This window comes from Perca fluviatilis, chromosome 4, assembly GCF_010015445.1.
Source record: "Perca fluviatilis chromosome 4, GENO_Pfluv_1.0, whole genome shotgun sequence".
In the NCBI taxonomy this organism is placed as follows: Eukaryota; Metazoa; Chordata; class Actinopteri; order Perciformes; family Percidae; genus Perca; species Perca fluviatilis.
The window spans coordinates 25,402,313-25,419,742 of NC_053115.1; the positions used below are offsets into that span (position 1 = coordinate 25,402,313).

General features: G+C 42.3%; 1 protein-coding gene across 1 annotated transcript in view; it reads left to right on the forward strand.

The window, feature by feature from the left end:
• Positions 1 to 3,167: 3,167 nt before the first annotated feature.
• tafa3a (TAFA chemokine like family member 3a) overlaps positions 3,168 to 17,430 on the forward strand; it is a 118,122-nt gene continuing 103,859 nt past the window's right edge. Inside the window, exon 1 of the mRNA XM_039799057.1 lies at positions 3,168 to 3,641. The gene's annotated coding sequence lies outside the window, so the exon portion shown is untranslated. The remainder of the gene's footprint in view (positions 3,642 to 17,430) is intronic.

Here is a 17,430-nt window from a genome sequence, read left to right on the forward strand (position 1 = left end):
GAATAATGCCTTAGTAAATGCCTTAAACATATTCTTTGTAAATCTTTAAAAAAATGTACAAAAAAGAATCAAGCAGGCCTGCCTTAATGCATAATCAAAATCTTCATCAAAACTTGCCATTTTGAGGGTGTAGCTTGATAGCTCGGAGGTTGTTGTTCTTGTTACCTGTATAGTGAAGGGAGTTTGAGAATGGTAACACACAGATAGCAGAAAGGGACGGGCAAAGTCTAACATCCAACGAGGAGCCACATGCTGGATGAAAGGCTTTATGCTGGCAATGTACTTCCTTTGCACAAGACTACACCTACAGTACAGTAGCAAGACCTAAGTGTGGTTTCCTCTGTGAGATGCCAAATGACATGACACCTCAAACGCAGCAGATGTGTGTTCCTCATTTCCCGCGCAGTGTGACCTCAAAGAGACAAAACCAGAGACTTTTTTTATTATTATATTTTGATGCCCAATGCTCACTAACCGGGATTACCTCATGACTCACCTCCACTGCCACATACATTTGTTGTTGAGCTCTCTCACAGAACCTAATACTGCTGGCTTTATCTGCTCTCACACAGCTTGAGACACCTTACCTCACGGCTGACCTCATCCTGTCATATGATTTAATGAGCAGAGCTGTGTCACAAACCACAGTGTCAGGGCTATGACAGGATAAGTCTATACAATGCACTAAAGATTAATGAGGTCATCTCCTCTCTCTTGTATGTGTGTGTGTGTGTGTGTGTGTGTGTGTGTGTGTGATGGAGTGGGAGGACAAAAGACATTTGATGACTTTGGGAATCACAATAAATGACGTAAATAGAATCAAAATAACAGCTTCTCTATTCATAGGCAGTTATGAAGTGATGTGAAGCTCTGGTCTGCATATCTGCTTTAAAGTTATAGCTCAGCCAGGTCAGTGATAATAGCCTGACATTTTTTGTATTCAGTCCCCTGGGATTTGTGTATTCTGCCCTTTGATTCTGCTCGCATGTGTGTGTTTTGTGTGTGTGTGTTTGCAGATATGTCTATGAGGTAGATGACTTTGGCTTTATGATGATAACACTCTCTGAGGGTATCCAAAATCAATCAAATCCAAAACCCAAATGGTTGAGTCGCATCTCCACAGGCTATCTCAAAGGTTGGTATTGATTATTCCACCCATTCCTGCCTTTCAGAGGGCCAGACGAAAGAGACTACTTGAGAAATGTAGAGACGATAATGCAGTTACTGGGGGGAAGTCTTTGTAGACAGGGCAGTAAGGTTTGAGGAGAGCGGAAGTTCAATGTGAGAGACAAACAGATCTATTACGATAACCTTGCTCAGGATAATGCATGTCATAATGCGCAAGTTCTTCTAAGTAAGGGACTGTACACAAATGATTAGGGGAGGAAGGGTGGTCAATAAAGAGGGAGGTTATTGTCATTATTATTTTTGCTGATGGGAGGGTAGTCCAACTATTTTGTGGGAGAGTCTAACCCCAACCCTTTTTTATTTTTCCTCACCCCATATTGTATTTAACATTTTATATATTTGTGAAAGCTAATATATATATATATATATATATATATATATATATATATATATATATATATATATATATATATATATATATATAAACGAGATCACATAATTACATCAAAAGTAGTTTTTTATATGCACCATGGAGGTGCGTTTTGTCACAGGCAGATGATATGGGATGTGGTAAAAATATTGCTAGGCACAATCCCTGAAGGGATACTTCACCTATTAGCATTAAGCTTTGTATCAATAGAAACCTGGTAGTATTTTCAAATGACCGTGCTTCCCTCCCTGAGACTGGCTTTCTCTGTATTGTGGGTCTGGAAAAAAGCCTCCAATGACGCAATAATCATTTTGCGTCATTGGAGGCATTTTTGCCTAGATCCTGTGGACTACAGCCAGCTAGTTCCGCATGTTTTCAAGGGGGGTTGGACTGTCGTCTTTACACAAAGCTTGCCGAAGCAAGCCAAGTGTCAGCCATCTTGAAGCTTAGCTAAACAGGCTCTGTCTTTTCAGCAGCAAACTTTTACAACAATTATGTGCATTCAAATTACCGCACATATGTACCACCGGGATACATTGGTACAGATCGGAGAATATGCAGGAAACTTCATTACAGACGCAATACTCGACACACTGCTACGGAGACCAGCACCTCAGCCTGCGGTGTCACTCAATGCCGCTAGCCGGTAAGGGGACATCCTCAGTGGTGAAACGCAGAACGAGGGCGGGAGAATGAGCTAGCTAGGAACGCTACTGCTCGAGTCCTCACTAAGACCAATAAAGTGGATCACATCACTTCAGTTTTGAAGTATTTACACTGGCTTCCAGTGCCTCAAAGAATTGATTTCAAAATACTTTTGCTAGTCTATAAATCACTAAACGGTTTAGGGCCAAAATACATTTCTGATCTGCTAGTATAACTATGAACCACACAGATCTCTCAGGTCGTCTGGGACAGGGCTGCTAACTGTCCCCAGAGTCAGAACAAAACAGGGGGAAGCAGCGTTCAGTTTTTATGCTCCACACATCTGGAACAAACTTCCAGATAACTGCAGGTCCGCTGAAACTCTCAGTTCTTTTAAATCAAGGCTGAAGACCTTTCTTTTTGATGTTTAGGTCTCTCGACCCAAATCATTTTCATACAGTCCCTAAATGTTTTTCTATGCATTAACCAAAACACATGACATCATAAACTGGCCTCTTTAGTTAGTTAGTTTGTTAGCTGGCAATTAATAAATAAAAACCACGTTAAATGTAGCCTATTAATCAACATAAAAAGCCATAAAACAATGCTGTACATTAAAGTTAAGCCATTTGTAATAACATTAAGGAAAATATACTTCGCTGATATAGATCGTGTGCTGCTGTCTTCAAGAAAGCACAACCATCCGGACCGGATGATCCGGTTATCATCATCTGAAGTTGGAAGCTGAGTGAGATAAATGTCTGCGCTCCTTCTTGTCAATACCGCAGACCTCCACTGAATGGCGCTAAAACTCCAGCGCAGCACAAGCACACACACAACACGCACACGCAACACAAACACACACACACGCACGCACACACACACACACACACACACACACACACACACACACACACACACACACACACACACACACACACACACACACACACACACACACACACAGACGAATCCGGCTGCTCTCTCTCATCCCTCGGACACCTCAAATCCATTTCTCTAACTGCACGAAGACGTTGCCATAACCTAACTGCATCCTGGAAGGAGGATTGTAAACGGAAAAAGACATGCTTGAATCCTGAAAGTATGAGTGACGGTGCAGCGTGTCCAGCTGCTGTGGCGCTCTGGCGGACTGGAAGTTGTGTGTCAGAGCCGGAGGAACAGCAACTTTTGTAGACTTTCAAGCGCACCACCTGCAAGTAGCCAGCATCCCCAATTTAGACTTCTTTTACTCAGGGATTGTGCGTCTGGAGAGCTTTGACATTAGACCTAGTCTTTTAGGTTATGTACTGTCGAGGGCGTCTTGAAGCGACAAGGAGATGGCATTTCTGTGAAGAAGAGGTCTCTGTTTTTTGTGGTTGACAATGGAGAATAAATGAAAGGGACCGTTTCAGGGAATTAATTGACAGCACAACGACAGGTAAGTTGACATACCCTGAAAATGTTATTGTCTTATATTTTGTTCATTAAACTGTATCATTTGTGGCTTTTACGTCGTCAAGACATTACTGACTTCAAACAATGTATAGGCTACTGCGAATTTCAAAAGCTCACGTGTCACTGCGAAATTAATCAGACAAACCTGAGAATAAACAAAACGTATCGATGACACTATTGATTGCTTCCACTGTGGTAAATAGTTATTAACTTGTGAGAAACCCGGCAAGCTACTGGAAACTAATGATTTAAGGTGGCTTGCAGTGGTAGCTGGAGTCTAAATGTCCAGCTATCTATATTCAGAGAATATCAAATCTGTGCGGCAACATGAAACCGTAATTGGATGCTTAAATTAAACAAAAATCAAGTTTTCTGGGTGCTCATTTTGGGTGCACACATGCCCTGAAGCAACTCCCGTCGGAGTGTAAATACAAAAAACCCTCCTTTATCTCTATTCTATCTATCTATCTATCTATCTATCTATCTATCTATCTATCTATCTATGTATGTGTATGTATATATGTATGTGTGTGTGTGTGTGTGTGTGTGTGTGTGTGTGTGTTTTTTTATATAAACTAAATAAGTGATAAGTGATGCATGTGGTCTCATCAGCATGCAGACAAGTAATTTTCTGCTCCTGGCTTCAGAGAAGAAGAAAAATATTTTGATTCATAATCCTGTAAACAAAACTGCCACATAATCATCTCTATCTATCTATCTATCTATCTATCTATCTATCTATCTTCTATCTATCTATCTATCTATCTATCTATCTATCTATCTCTTGTTATGTGGTGCAGTAGATTACATCCGATCAGCTTTTTTTTGGAACCCCTCCGCCCCAAAAAGAGTGCGTAATATTTCTATATCTAAGCATTTCCATCACCTGTACCTTAGTGAAGGTTACCCCCAGACATAAACTTAGCTCCCCACAGTAAAGCTCCACAGCCAAGTCAAATCACTGCTCTGAATTTGGACATGGAGCTGACAGCGTGGGCCGTGTCCTCCATCAGTGTAATTCCCCTCAACTCCAAAATAAGAAGGAAAAAAATGCAGCTCCTGCTTCAAGCGGCTTGTTTGTGACTTAAGAAAAGTACAATGCTGTTATCTTGTCGGATTATGTTGAGAAGACACGGATGGAGTCCCTAATGAAAACTGGCTCCTGTGTTTGCTGTCTGCACACAGACTGTAGATATTTATGATTATGCTTACACACCTCAGTGATTATTTCTCTTTCTACAACCCCTCCCTCTTCACAACCCCCCCCCCCTCCACTTCCTCTCTTCTTTTTTTTTCTATCTTGATCCATCTCCTTGTTCACCCCGTTCTTTTATCTGCCCTTCATCCCTTTGACAAGCGTTGTGCGGTCAGCTGTTTTTTTCCTTCTTCCCCTCAATTAGTGCTATCATCGCATTTCATCCTGCGGAATATGGGGATGGTAATAACCTTACACTGCTATTGCGGGGTGATACAATTCTGCTGTGATTAATTGAAGTCCCCTCAGAGAGTCAAAGGAGGCGTAGATCTTCCCTTTCACACTCGCTGACAGGCAACCCATTATATTGTTTTATAGATCGCCGTCAGTAGCCCTTGAAGCTGCCTGCGGCCCACTGTTGTTTTGGAGGGTTTTATTGTGCAGTGTTATTGGTTGGTATTGCTGACAGGCAGAGCAAAGGCCACCCTGGGATTACTGGAGATGGGATCCATGTGACAGTTCCACTGTATTTGATAGTAACAATGGATTTTGGAAAAAAATGTGTACACTCCACAGCGGTTGTTGTAAAAAAGTGGGGATTTGTTATGGAGCTAAAGGCTTAGAATAAAGTTGTGTCTGTACCTGTAAATGCCACAATTACATTGCCTTGTTGCACTGTGGCATGCATATTCCCAAACAAGTGGTGAAACAAAAATGGTTGCTCATGCTGTTTTTGGTGGCACAGGGTACCGCACGATACATGGCTCACAATACTGAAAATATCACGACACAGCAATTCTGCGATAATCAGTATATTGCTAGACAATCCTGAAATGATACATCACGATATCGGACTAACTATGAATACAAAATGCTGAAAATGTCTTTATTCACTCCAAGTCCAAACTGTTAGAAAACAGCACAATTCTGCAGCACAAGTTTTTCAGTCTGTAAATTTAAATTACAGAACTAATGGGTCCAGACTTTGGACATAAACGTGGCTGGGGCATCTGTTATTTACCTCAGACTGCTGTCCGCCATCGCATTAAAAACCTATTCGGCTAGTTAACATATGGCGTTTTTCCATTACGTGGTACCTGCTCGCCTCGCCGCGACTCTACTCGCCTTTATTGGTATTCCATTATTATTAAGTCCCTGGTACCTGCTAACAGGTACTCTTTTTAGTACCACCTCCGTCGAGGTTCCAAGCGAGCTGAGGCGATACCAAAAGGTGACGTGAAAACCTGCAGACTACTGATTGGTCGGAGAGAATCGTCACTAATCACTGCGTCATCATTGCTGGCGACAGATGGGGGTGTCCTGAACAAACCCAACAAATATTTTAGCCAGCTATGTTTTTTTTTTTTTTTTGCTGCCTCCAGCTTCTTTTAAAACTAAATTTGTCCTCTGGCTGTGGCAACAGCCACATGCCGAGAATAAAAAACAACACACCTTCGACCTTCTGTGTGTGTGTCACGTCAGGTCACGGCAGTTTCCTGCTGCGTCGCTATGACGACCAGCCACGCTCGCCTCATGCATGAGGCGGTACTAAATCTGCAATGGAAAATGGAGGACGGGGCACCGCGGCCGAGCCGAGCCGAGTAGAGCTGGTACTAGCAGTGGGTAAGCGCCATTATTCAAGTTTCCCTCATTCATGTGTTGAGCGCCACCTCGAGGAGCCATGAAGTAGTGCCTTATTTTAATGAATTATAACCTTGATATTTGGCGCCAGCGTATCGATTATTTTATCGCACGAAGGACAATGATGAATTGCTGTATTGCTATTTTGTCCCACCCCTATTGACAGACTTGTTTGCAATTTCAGTTGTGCTTTTCTTTTAAAAGCCACCATTCCACAGACATTGCAACCAACAGCAGAGCCTGAAGACGGCAGAGCACAGACTGAGGCTTGGAGATAGTACTTGATATGCATGAGCCACCAGGTGATTTCCAGAGGAAGAGAACACCATGGATAAGAGGCTTGTCTCTAGTTTTAAGGAGCCACCCCAGGCAGTATTTGTGTTCTCTGCCAGCTTCCTGCTCACTCTGTCAGATCAATAGGGCATAATATGCGAGTCTAGCTTGTGTTTGCAGGCATGAAACAAAACAATACATTTTAGTTTTATATATGTATCAACAGCCCTGTGGTAGTTGTGCTATTAAGATTGCCTGTTGAGACTACAGCCCTTCCAGATGTCTCCATGTAACACTGACATCACTGCATCTATAGTGTGGACATGCCGAATATATATGCAGCATTCATATACATGTGACAGCCCAGTGTCACAGACAACATAGCACTGCAGCACCATCACGAGTTAACCATGAAATGCTGGGTATTGCATCATTTCAGAAACTCAGTATTCACCACCAGCCTTGCAGATTTGGCTTAGTGAAACAATAAAAAGTCAGCCATCTATCTACATGATTACACCCGATTTCAGCACCCCGAGATTCTCTGCTCAGCGGTGTTCATAGGCTTATGTATTGAGAAAGCACAGTTTGTTCCACCTCTCAAAGCGCCAGCTCGAGCTGCTGGGGTGAATCCATTGGGTGTTTAAAGGGAAATTCAAAGCCCAACCACAGCGAACGAAATGCAGCATTGTTACGCTCGTGTGCAGCTCCGTCATGTACAGAGGAGGAGGAGGAGGAGGACGATGACATGGGGATAGCATATCCCATGTTTTATAGATGCCATTTAAAGGAGCATGCTCAAGATGGGCTGGCTGCAATGAACTGTAACCGCTGACAACACACCAAGACAATAAACAAACAAATTGGTTTCCTAGAAGCCAGCAGTGTCCCAAACTCGCCCAGGCTCAGCCTTCCGATGCGGCGAGCTATTTTTCCTCAGAGATTAGGCTGTGAAGCACCTCTTATTTAGTCATGCTGATTTGCTGTGTGTGTGTGTGTGTGGTGTGTGTGTGTGTGTGTGTGTGTGTGTGTGTGTGTGTGTGCGCACATTAGTGCAACACTATTTGTAAAAGAGGGTGTTTTCCTAAGTGCTTATGTGAATGATTTGTGTGGGCACATCATGCATCTCTTATTGTGTGTGTGTGTGTGATGTCATTGTATCATATCAGTTCTGTTGTTTGCTCAGTTTGCATGACTGGAGTACAGGGCTTGATCATGTAAAGTTAATATGACTCCGTACAGCACGAGTACTAACTAGAGTAAACAGGCCATTTAAAGGCAACGTTCCAATAGTGTATTCAACTTTTTGCTTAAATTCATGCATTTGTTGAGGTGTATTTGTTTTAAGGAATTCTCTCTCTTTGAAGAAAGCGCTGTTTTGGGCCTGCGTGGTTTCATAATTTTAAGTCCCATATTTTTTTTCTATAGACAGTGTGAGGTGATGGACAATTAGAGCACTTCTCCACCTTGGTTGGTCATGAAATTCTCTTTGCTGCCCTCTCTGGTTGACAGTTTCAAGTGTGTTGCACCTATAACCACACCCAGCATTACTGTTGGGTGATGTCACAGTGTCCTGAGTACACCTTTACATCACCAAGATGCATTTTGGTAAGAAACATCCAATTAAAGAGCTTTTAAAATGTTTCTTATGTGCGCCTCTAATGGTCGGTGGAAAAGATTACAGTGTTGAGAAAACTAATAATACAATTTGCAGTTTAAATGGATTTATGTTTTTATTTTATGTTTTTATTTAAGATTAATTCAGCAACTGTGGCACCATGTTTTGTCTAAATGTTTAATCCAGAAGATAAACAAATAATAGTCTCTTTAAAATTTCCTATCTTGTTAATCGTCTTTTGACCCCCTCTTGTGAGCCCGATCCCCAAGTTGGAAACTGCTGATGTATATAATCCTTAGAAGTGTATTCAGGTTTAAAATCACACTATAATGGATTTAAAAGGATATTTGAATCTTTTGAAATGATTGATTATTCAAGTGCTCTGGACACTGAGGACAATGAGGTTTGAGTGGAGAAGAGTCTCAGCAGGGAATCCACTCTCCCATGGAGGTGTTTTTTTTATCTCTCTCTCTCTCTCTCTCTCTCTCTCTCTCCTTTTTAATCTACCGCTGTTCCTTTTCCTTGAGATAGTCAGTATTTGGCAGCTTTCACTCTGAATGTTGTGCCATTGCTGATTTCTCATCAACTCCTTCTCCAGCACAGCAGTGAGAAACTCAATTCTCCAAGCTCTTAACCATTGGCCTAGTGGAAAGGTCTGGGAATTGCAGAAGCCCACTTCTAAACCCTCGTTCCTATTGGAGTAAGAGAGCTCTCATTTTGTGTTGGCAGATTTTCTCTCTCTCTCTCTCTCTCTCTCTCTCTCTCTCTCTCTATATATCTATCTATCTATCTATCTCTCTCTCTCTCTCTCTCTCTCTCTCTCTCTCTCTCTCTCTCTCTCTCTCTCTCTCTTGCGGTGCCTGAGGGTCCTTTTTTCTGCTACTCTTTTATGGTGCTGTTGTCAAGCTCCACCTCCTGCCTGTAATCATTAGACTGCAATTTATGTAGAAAATTGCAATTATAGTGTTAAAAAAATTAGCTAAAGTTATTTTCTACACTTATTATGTCCTTGTTGAGAACACAGGAGGATGGCAATCCTGTTGTGATTATAATAAAACGAATTGGTCTCAATGAAATTGTCAATTAATGTCGAAGGTCTCCCCATTTGCTTCATGTTCAGGCTTTTTTTCTTATGGATATTTGGACTATTTCTTCATGTGGTTTGCTTACATGATTTTGAAAGGTCCTTCTTCTGTCCCCCTGTCTCTCATCACACAAACAATAGGAGTTGGGTTGTATTTTGTGACCCAACGGGGAGGCCGGTCAGGTTTCTCCATCATCAGATCTCAGCAGTGGAAGAGCTGAGGACTCCTCTTCAAAGCAGGCTCCTATCTTCAAAAGAAATGTGCCCATGTCATTAAATGTATTGTGCAGAAGCCAGCGTCTGAGCCTTGATCTAATGTACATGTTGAGAATGAGAAACAGATATCTTTTATTATCTCTCCACCATGATAGAATTAGCTCAAGGCGAGCTGCAGTTCACGCTCCTCTTTCATCCGGTCAGTCACGATGCCTCTATCAGTCAGTTATGTGCACAATGTACTCGCACTATAAATATATACAGAACATTTCACTTTTAATTATTCTTTTGCAGTTTGATTTGTCTAACTTATGAAGCTTAGTATTGTGTGTGAGGAATGTACAGGCTTCAACTGTGCTTCAACTGTGCCGTTATGTTTATATAGTTTTACCTCGATGCGAACTGGGAACATTTTTGAGCATAAGAAACATTTCTGTATCTATCTATATCATCTGTATCTAGAAAACTGGACCAATTAACTCTAGTTTACATTTAGTGAACAACCTCATAGGGATACCTTACGTTTTCATTATTCCAATCATTACATTAAAAAGTGGCATTATGTTTAGTGATGAGTGCTATGTATGTTTCCCACCTATGGTAATAATTACAAAACATCTGGTCGGTCATGCTGACATTTAAAGGCAGGGTTAGTAATGGTGAAAAGCTGGCAAGATTTGAAAGTAGCATCTCATCACGGCTCCGTCTAACCCCTCCTCTTGCCCCGGGGGCTGCGACCCACACACAGACGTGCAGGAGCACCGCTGTGTCACTGCTTCAGAGCAGAGCAGAGAAAGGAATGCAATTTTACTTCATGTCTCATTCAGTGGGAAGCAAACACCTAATATTATCATACCAAATATTTAAAACAAAAATGATACTGTTAGCAATGTGATGCACATTGAGCTCAGGCTGGTACACGGAAGGGGTAGAGTATGCACAGCGGGGCAAGGAGGCATTTCATTGGTTCTTTCCAAGCGGACAGCGAGGCAGTGCTTGGTGGGCGTTTTCACAGGATTACAGCAGCTACAGATGACGGATCTTGTTCGCTCCTTTTTCAGGGCCCATACCTTATTTATTGCTGTCTGGGTGTCCATTTCAAAAAGACCATTTCAAACAATATATAAATAAGTGTATATTGGAAATAGTTACCAACCCCACCTTTTAAAGCTGAAGACTTTGAAGTATCAGATATTTTGTTGTAATTAAAACTGTCGCCTCAAAGTATAAGGGTTTTGGGTTCGGAGTTTGCATGATCTCCCCGTGTCAGTGTGGCTTTTCTCCGGCTTCCTCCCACAGTCCAAGGACGTGCAGTTTAGGTTAATTAGTTCATTTGGTAACTCTAAATTGCTCGTAGGTCTGCTTAACTCTGAATATCCGGAGAGGTTTATTAAATGTCCCTTGACATGGTGCTCTTTGGATGCTTTTATATAGGCCTTAGTGGTCCCCTAATACTGTATCTGAAGTCTCTTTCCCGAAATTTAGCCTTGGTGCAGAATTACAGCCACTAGAGCCAGTCCTACAATGAGCTTTCCTTAGTATGTGCCATTTCTGTGTCTGTAGCTATTGAGGAGGAGAGAGGGGGGGCCAAGGTGGAGGGTGGGGGTGTGGCCTTGACCAACTGCCACTTTGCTCGTTTGAAAGTCATGATGTCTCTCTCTTTCTCATGGGTGGGCCAAATTCTCTGGGCGGGCAAAGCAGAGAAAGGGGAGGTAACCTTGCTCCTTATGACCTCATAAGGAGAAGATTCCAGATCGGCCCATCTGAGCTTTCATTTTCTCAAAGGCAGAGCAGGATACCCAGGGCTCGGTTTACACCTATCACCATTTCTAGCCCCTGGGGGACCATAGGCAGGCTGGGGGAACTCATATTAATGTTAAAAAACCTCATAAAGTGAAATTTTCATGCCATGGGACCTTTTAAAGTTATTAAATAACTGAGGGTATAACTGAGGGATTCAGACTATTGTTTACTGTCTACCATTAGCTGTTGATCAGTGTTTGACTGCTATCTCGGGCTGGAGAATGATGTTGTGCAGGTAGCTAACGGTGGATCTTTATTGAACGGCAGACTCATCGCTCTTTTGGTCTTTGTTAACAGTAAAATCAAGCAATCCTTGCTAACGTTTGTGGCATTTCACTTCCTAAAAAACATCTTTGGCCGAGCATACAGACATCACATTAGCAATACGAGTTTACTAGGTAACAGCCAGCAGTTTCATTTTGTATTTTGGCTAAAGCTGGAATTATGCTTCTCTGGGCTGCACGTAAGCCAACGTACACAGTTGTCGTTTAGACACGTTTACATGTTTCTTTTATACTTGTACGGTTTGGGGGTATGATTTGAGTGTCTTCCAGGAAGAAGTATCACATTTAACAAACCACAATGTGAGGACAGAAACATAGAAGAAATCAGTGAACATAACAGTTGTAGTGAGTCTAGCGTCATTTTCACAATACAGCGCTCTGGCTCAGACCCTGTAAGAGTGTGTGTGAACATTTCTTAACCTTAGAGGCTCTTGTAGATTCTCTTACCATTTTCAGTTCTTCCTCTTGTGGCCACTACTGTATCTTTACAGCACAGCAAGGCTTTTCCTGTTACTGCAGCACATTTCTGATGCTTAGATTGATGTCCTTTTTTCAGACCAGTATCACTTTTCAGATTTAAAGTGGAATTATAAGCCTTGGGATGGAAAACAATTTTGTTCTCTCTCCCTCCCTGTTCTCTTTTGTCTTGCTTGCACTCTCTCTTCCCTCCAAGCACACACACAACTCCTCCCTCTCCACTGCGTGCGGGGTGACTAATTTCTCTTGGGCTTTGGACTTCGGCGTGAGAGAGGGTGAGAATTAAGGAGAAAATGAAAGCGAGAGGAGAAGCAGTGATGCACTGACAGCTCAGAGGAAGCTGCCCACATCGAAGAAGCCTGATATCACCTCTTATCTCATCTTTTTGGGTGCCAGCCTGTCTCAGAAACCAGTGCGATCCCAGAGCATCCAGCGTGCGTGTAGCCTTTTTGGGAATGTGTCAATTTTATAATTTTTTACTCCCCAGTTTTAGGTACTGGACACGAATCACAAGCAATGTGCGTGGTGCTCCCATCTGGGAGGAGAAATTGAAATCTAAGTGTGCTGTTTTGGCATCCAATTTGAGCCGTCTTTGCTGGATTCTGTAGAGCGGAACGCCTGCCAATCAGTAGGGGCTTTGTTTACTCACTGTGTCCTGCTGACAACTGGCTGGTACAAATATCAGCTGCTGTAGTGTCACACACTGTGCCTTTTGTACAATTTAATAAACATCATACTCTAATAGGTTATATGGCACTTGGGTTTTATTAACGTACACACATACAGTACATACAAAACCAGAGTGTTTAAGACACTGAAAATGAAGTGACTCAAATAAATTGAATTAGTTCAAAGGAAGGCTGACCTATTGGGACTTATTGTCATTGTCTGGCTTTAATACTGTGCGGCCTCTCTTTGCATCTTCACAAATATCTCCACTGAATAGTCATTGAAAATCTTCATCTCATTGCTGTACAGTACACAGAGAATTAGGCGATAATTGTGCCAACGCCAAGCCATGTGCGTGTATTTGAATTATGTCAAAATAAGGCCAGTATGTTCCATTGCTAGTGTATTGACAGAAATCTGTCCAAATCCCTGCCTGGTTGACAAAACAAGCACTGCACTCACTCGACAGAATTGTCAAAGCTAGTTTGATATAGGACTTAGCATGCAGTTATGTCACCCCACTAATGACATGACTTAGCAAGTTTTATTACTGACACAGAACACCTCTCTGCTTCATGATTAGAGACATAATGGAGATATTTTTGCTGCCATTCCCTCCCTCCCTCTTGTACATCTCTTTACACCTCCCCATGGCCGTAATTCATTTAAACATTTAAAACAGGAACCTCAATTATTCATGTCTTCCAGTCGTCTGTGGCCCTTGCCCAGCCTCCTATGGCTCCCCAGTGCAGAGTGTGTCTGGATGGACACATTCCCAGGCTGCTCATTAATTGATGCCTCAGTTGTTGCCAGAGGTCTAATGCACTCTCAGTCACTGCTTGCTCTCCCTGCCAATCCAGCATGTCGTCTCTTCCCTCTCTCACACGGACGGTGTGAGTTTTTTTTTTTTTTGTTGCAGAAAGCGTGATGTCATGAAGTCGTGCTTAAAAGGTTCAAAGGGTGTCTTCACCCCAGTGGCCTGTTAAGAGGAAAAACTATGTTAGACAAGGGGTTAGATCTGAAGGAAAACTCAGTTCATGGTCAGACCGCAGGAGTCAAGACTGGTGCAAGTGGACAACATACATTTCTTTTTTTTCTTTTCTGAACTTGTGTCCTCGTTTGATTTCTCTGGAGCCGGGCCTCGTATTCGCCATCACTCAACTCAGTATGTGGGTGGTGGTTACCTCCTCTGCACCAGAAGGGAAGGTTCAATGAGGTCATTAAACTGAAGATTCACCACAGGGAACATTACATGAAGAGTAAAACAAGATGAAATGTTAAGTAATTAACTACTGCAAAGTCACACAAGAAAGGCTTTCTGTCTAAGTTAAAGATCTACTTTATCATTTAATCATTATTTTTGAAATTGTAGTTGGAGACAATGCGTGCCAGACACTAGCAACTACTGTAAACACTGGAAAAGTTACATTTGAATGTGTACATTCACGAGCCGAGTGTAGGGGTGTGAGGAGTGTTGTTCACACCGCGCTTAGCATTTTGTGTTTGCACAACAATGCAATTATATAAGGATTATGTCAATAAACCACGATTATTAGCATTATTGTACTTAAAACAAGGTTGCATCTGTCTTAATGTATCATTGATTGAAAGCACCACCCATCGAGCACGCTAAGTGACACAAATCAAACACACCCACGAAATTGAGTGACCAACAAACAATTCTTTTTAATGAAAAGAACTAATATAAAGTGGGAATTTCAAAACTAAGTTTCATGATATGTACCAATATTTTCACTTTGCATTGGTGATATTGGATCGCTGATCATTGAATTGATATATCGATCCATATCGATGTACACTCACCTAAAGGTTATTAGGAACACCTGTAAGATTTTTCGTTAATGCAATTATTTAATCAACCAATCACATGGCAGCTGCTTCAATGCATTTAGGGGTGTCGTTCAGCTCTAGACAATCTCCTGAACTCCAAACTGAATGTGAGAATGGGAAAGAAAGGTGATCTAAGCAACTTTGAGCGTGGCATGGTTGTTGGTGCCAGACGGGCTGGTCTGTCTATGGTTTTCATGCACAACCATTTCTAGGGTTTACAAAGAATGGTCTGAAAAAGGAAAAACATCCAGTACGCGGCGGTCCTGTGGGCGAAAATGCCTTGTTGATGCTAGAGGTCAGAGGAGAATGGGCCGACTGATTCCAGCTGATAGATCAACTTTGACTCAAATAACCACTCGTTACAACCGAGGAATGCAGCAAGGCATTTGTGAAGCCACAACACAAACACCCTTGAGGTGGATGGGCTACACCAGCAGAAGACCCCACCGGGTACCACTCATCTCCACTAAAAATAGGAAAATGAGGCTACAATTTGCACAAGCTCACCAAAATTGGACAGTTGAAGACTGGAAAAATGTTGCCTGGTCTGATGAGTCTCGATTTCTGTTGAGACATTCAGATGGTAGAGTCAGAATTTGGCGTACAATGAGAACATGGATCCGTCATGCCTTGTTACCACTGGGCAGGCTGGTGGTGGTGGTGTAATGGTGTAGAGGATGTTTTCTTGGCACACTTTAGGCCCCTTAGTACCAATTGGGCATTGTTTAAATGCCACAGCCTACCTGAGCATTGTTTCTGACCATGTCCACACCTTTATGACCACCATGTACCCATCCTCTGATGGCTACTTCCAGCAGGTTAATGCACCATGTCACAAAGCTCAAATCATTTCAAATTGGTTTCTTGAACATGACAATAAGTTCACTGTACTAAAATGGCCCCCACAGTCACCAGATCTCAACCCAATAGAACATCTTTGGGATGTGGTGGAACAAGACCTTCGTGCCCTGGATGTGCATCCCACAAATCTCCATCAACTGCAAGATGCTATCCTGTCAATATGGGTCAACATTTCTAAAGAATACTTCCAGCACCTTGTTGAATTAATGCCACGAAGAATTAAGGCAGTTCTGAAGGTGAAAGTTTTGATTGCCAATGCTTGACCTTGATAACAAGCTGTAGAAAAAAAGGTTTTGCCTTTTTGAGTGCTTTTGTTTATCCTGAAATACAAAACCTGCAGACCAGGGGCCTGTCATGGATGCCTGAGTGCCAGCCTGACCACTGTATTAGAACTCTGCAAGAAATCAATTCAGGAAATATAGAGGCAATTATTTTGTCTCCCACATTTGCTGACAAAGTAGCAGCTAAGCGAGCCAAGATGAAAATACAGAATTAAAGAGAAGAAAATAAATAAGTCTCCACTGTGGGGTTTGGGGACTGTATATAGAACATGTGGGTGATTTTAAAATGCTGTATACCTATGCAAAGCATGCTGTAATTAATGAGACTGTGAATGTTGTTGATTTGCTGAAACCTGTACTAATTTTATACCGTGTGCATGGTTGGAACATGGACTCAGAAAAGCATCAAATTTAAGGTTAGGCCATATTAAAGTGTTAAGTGTATTTTTGTATCTTTCATGCTGTTGCCTGTAGTCAGTGCTTTGTAATGGGTCTTTTGGGTATATGAATCATGCACAGTATATAGTGTTCATTCCCAGCAAGTTCATTCAGAGGCAGACAGGACCACAGTGTGGAAAACAGATTCAGTTGTCTTTGTTATCCTCTTTAGGTAAAAGTGTTGTAGTGTACGTTTGAGCTCCTTCTAGCTGCGGATGGTTTTGAACTTACCTCAGAAGATAGCAGAACAATAAGTGCAAATATATTTAGATGATCACAGAAGACTACTGGAACAAACTTTCTAATGTAACGACGTACAACGTTGAATTGTCCTGATGTTGTGAACTTCATCCGTATGCTACTAAAATACTGTAAATTAAAAATCTTGGGCGCCTGAGTAGCTTACCTGGTAGAGCATGCGCCCATATGCAGAGGCTCAGTCCTCAACGCAGCAGCCGCGGGTTTGGTTCCGACCTGCTGCCCTTTGCTGCATGTCATTCCCCTACTCACTCCTCTTTCAAGTCTAAGCTGTAATATCAACAATCAAGGCACAAAAATGTATCTTTAAAAATCTAAGCATTGGTTGATCAATACTGTAAGTTATGATTTATAATGACAGGAACACACCGCCCACGTTGTGTTACGGAGCGCCATGAAGCGCCACAAACATGCATTTCTACGCGCCGGACACAAAGCGACCCGGCTCCTCTCCACTCGCCATGGCTCGTTCCATCGTGTGTTTGGTAGTCAACCAACAACAACCCCCACCCCCTCCAGCCAGGCCACTCCTAACTGTCTGTCTGTCTCTGTGTGTGCCTGATTGCCTGTCATGCTCTAGATACACTGAATTTAAAGAGATGTCGAAACGATCGATGAAGCCCACGGGCCGGCACGACCACTCTGCTACTGATCGCAGCTGGTTTGAACTGACAAATCGGATAACATGGGCGCAGAAATGAAAATTGCTCCACTTCACGGCGCTTGACGGCACTTTTGTGTCTAGTGTGTTTTTGGCGTGAGTTTGACTCACTAGCATACAAATCATCCTCATCAGTATCTTTTATTAATCGAAATTAATTCC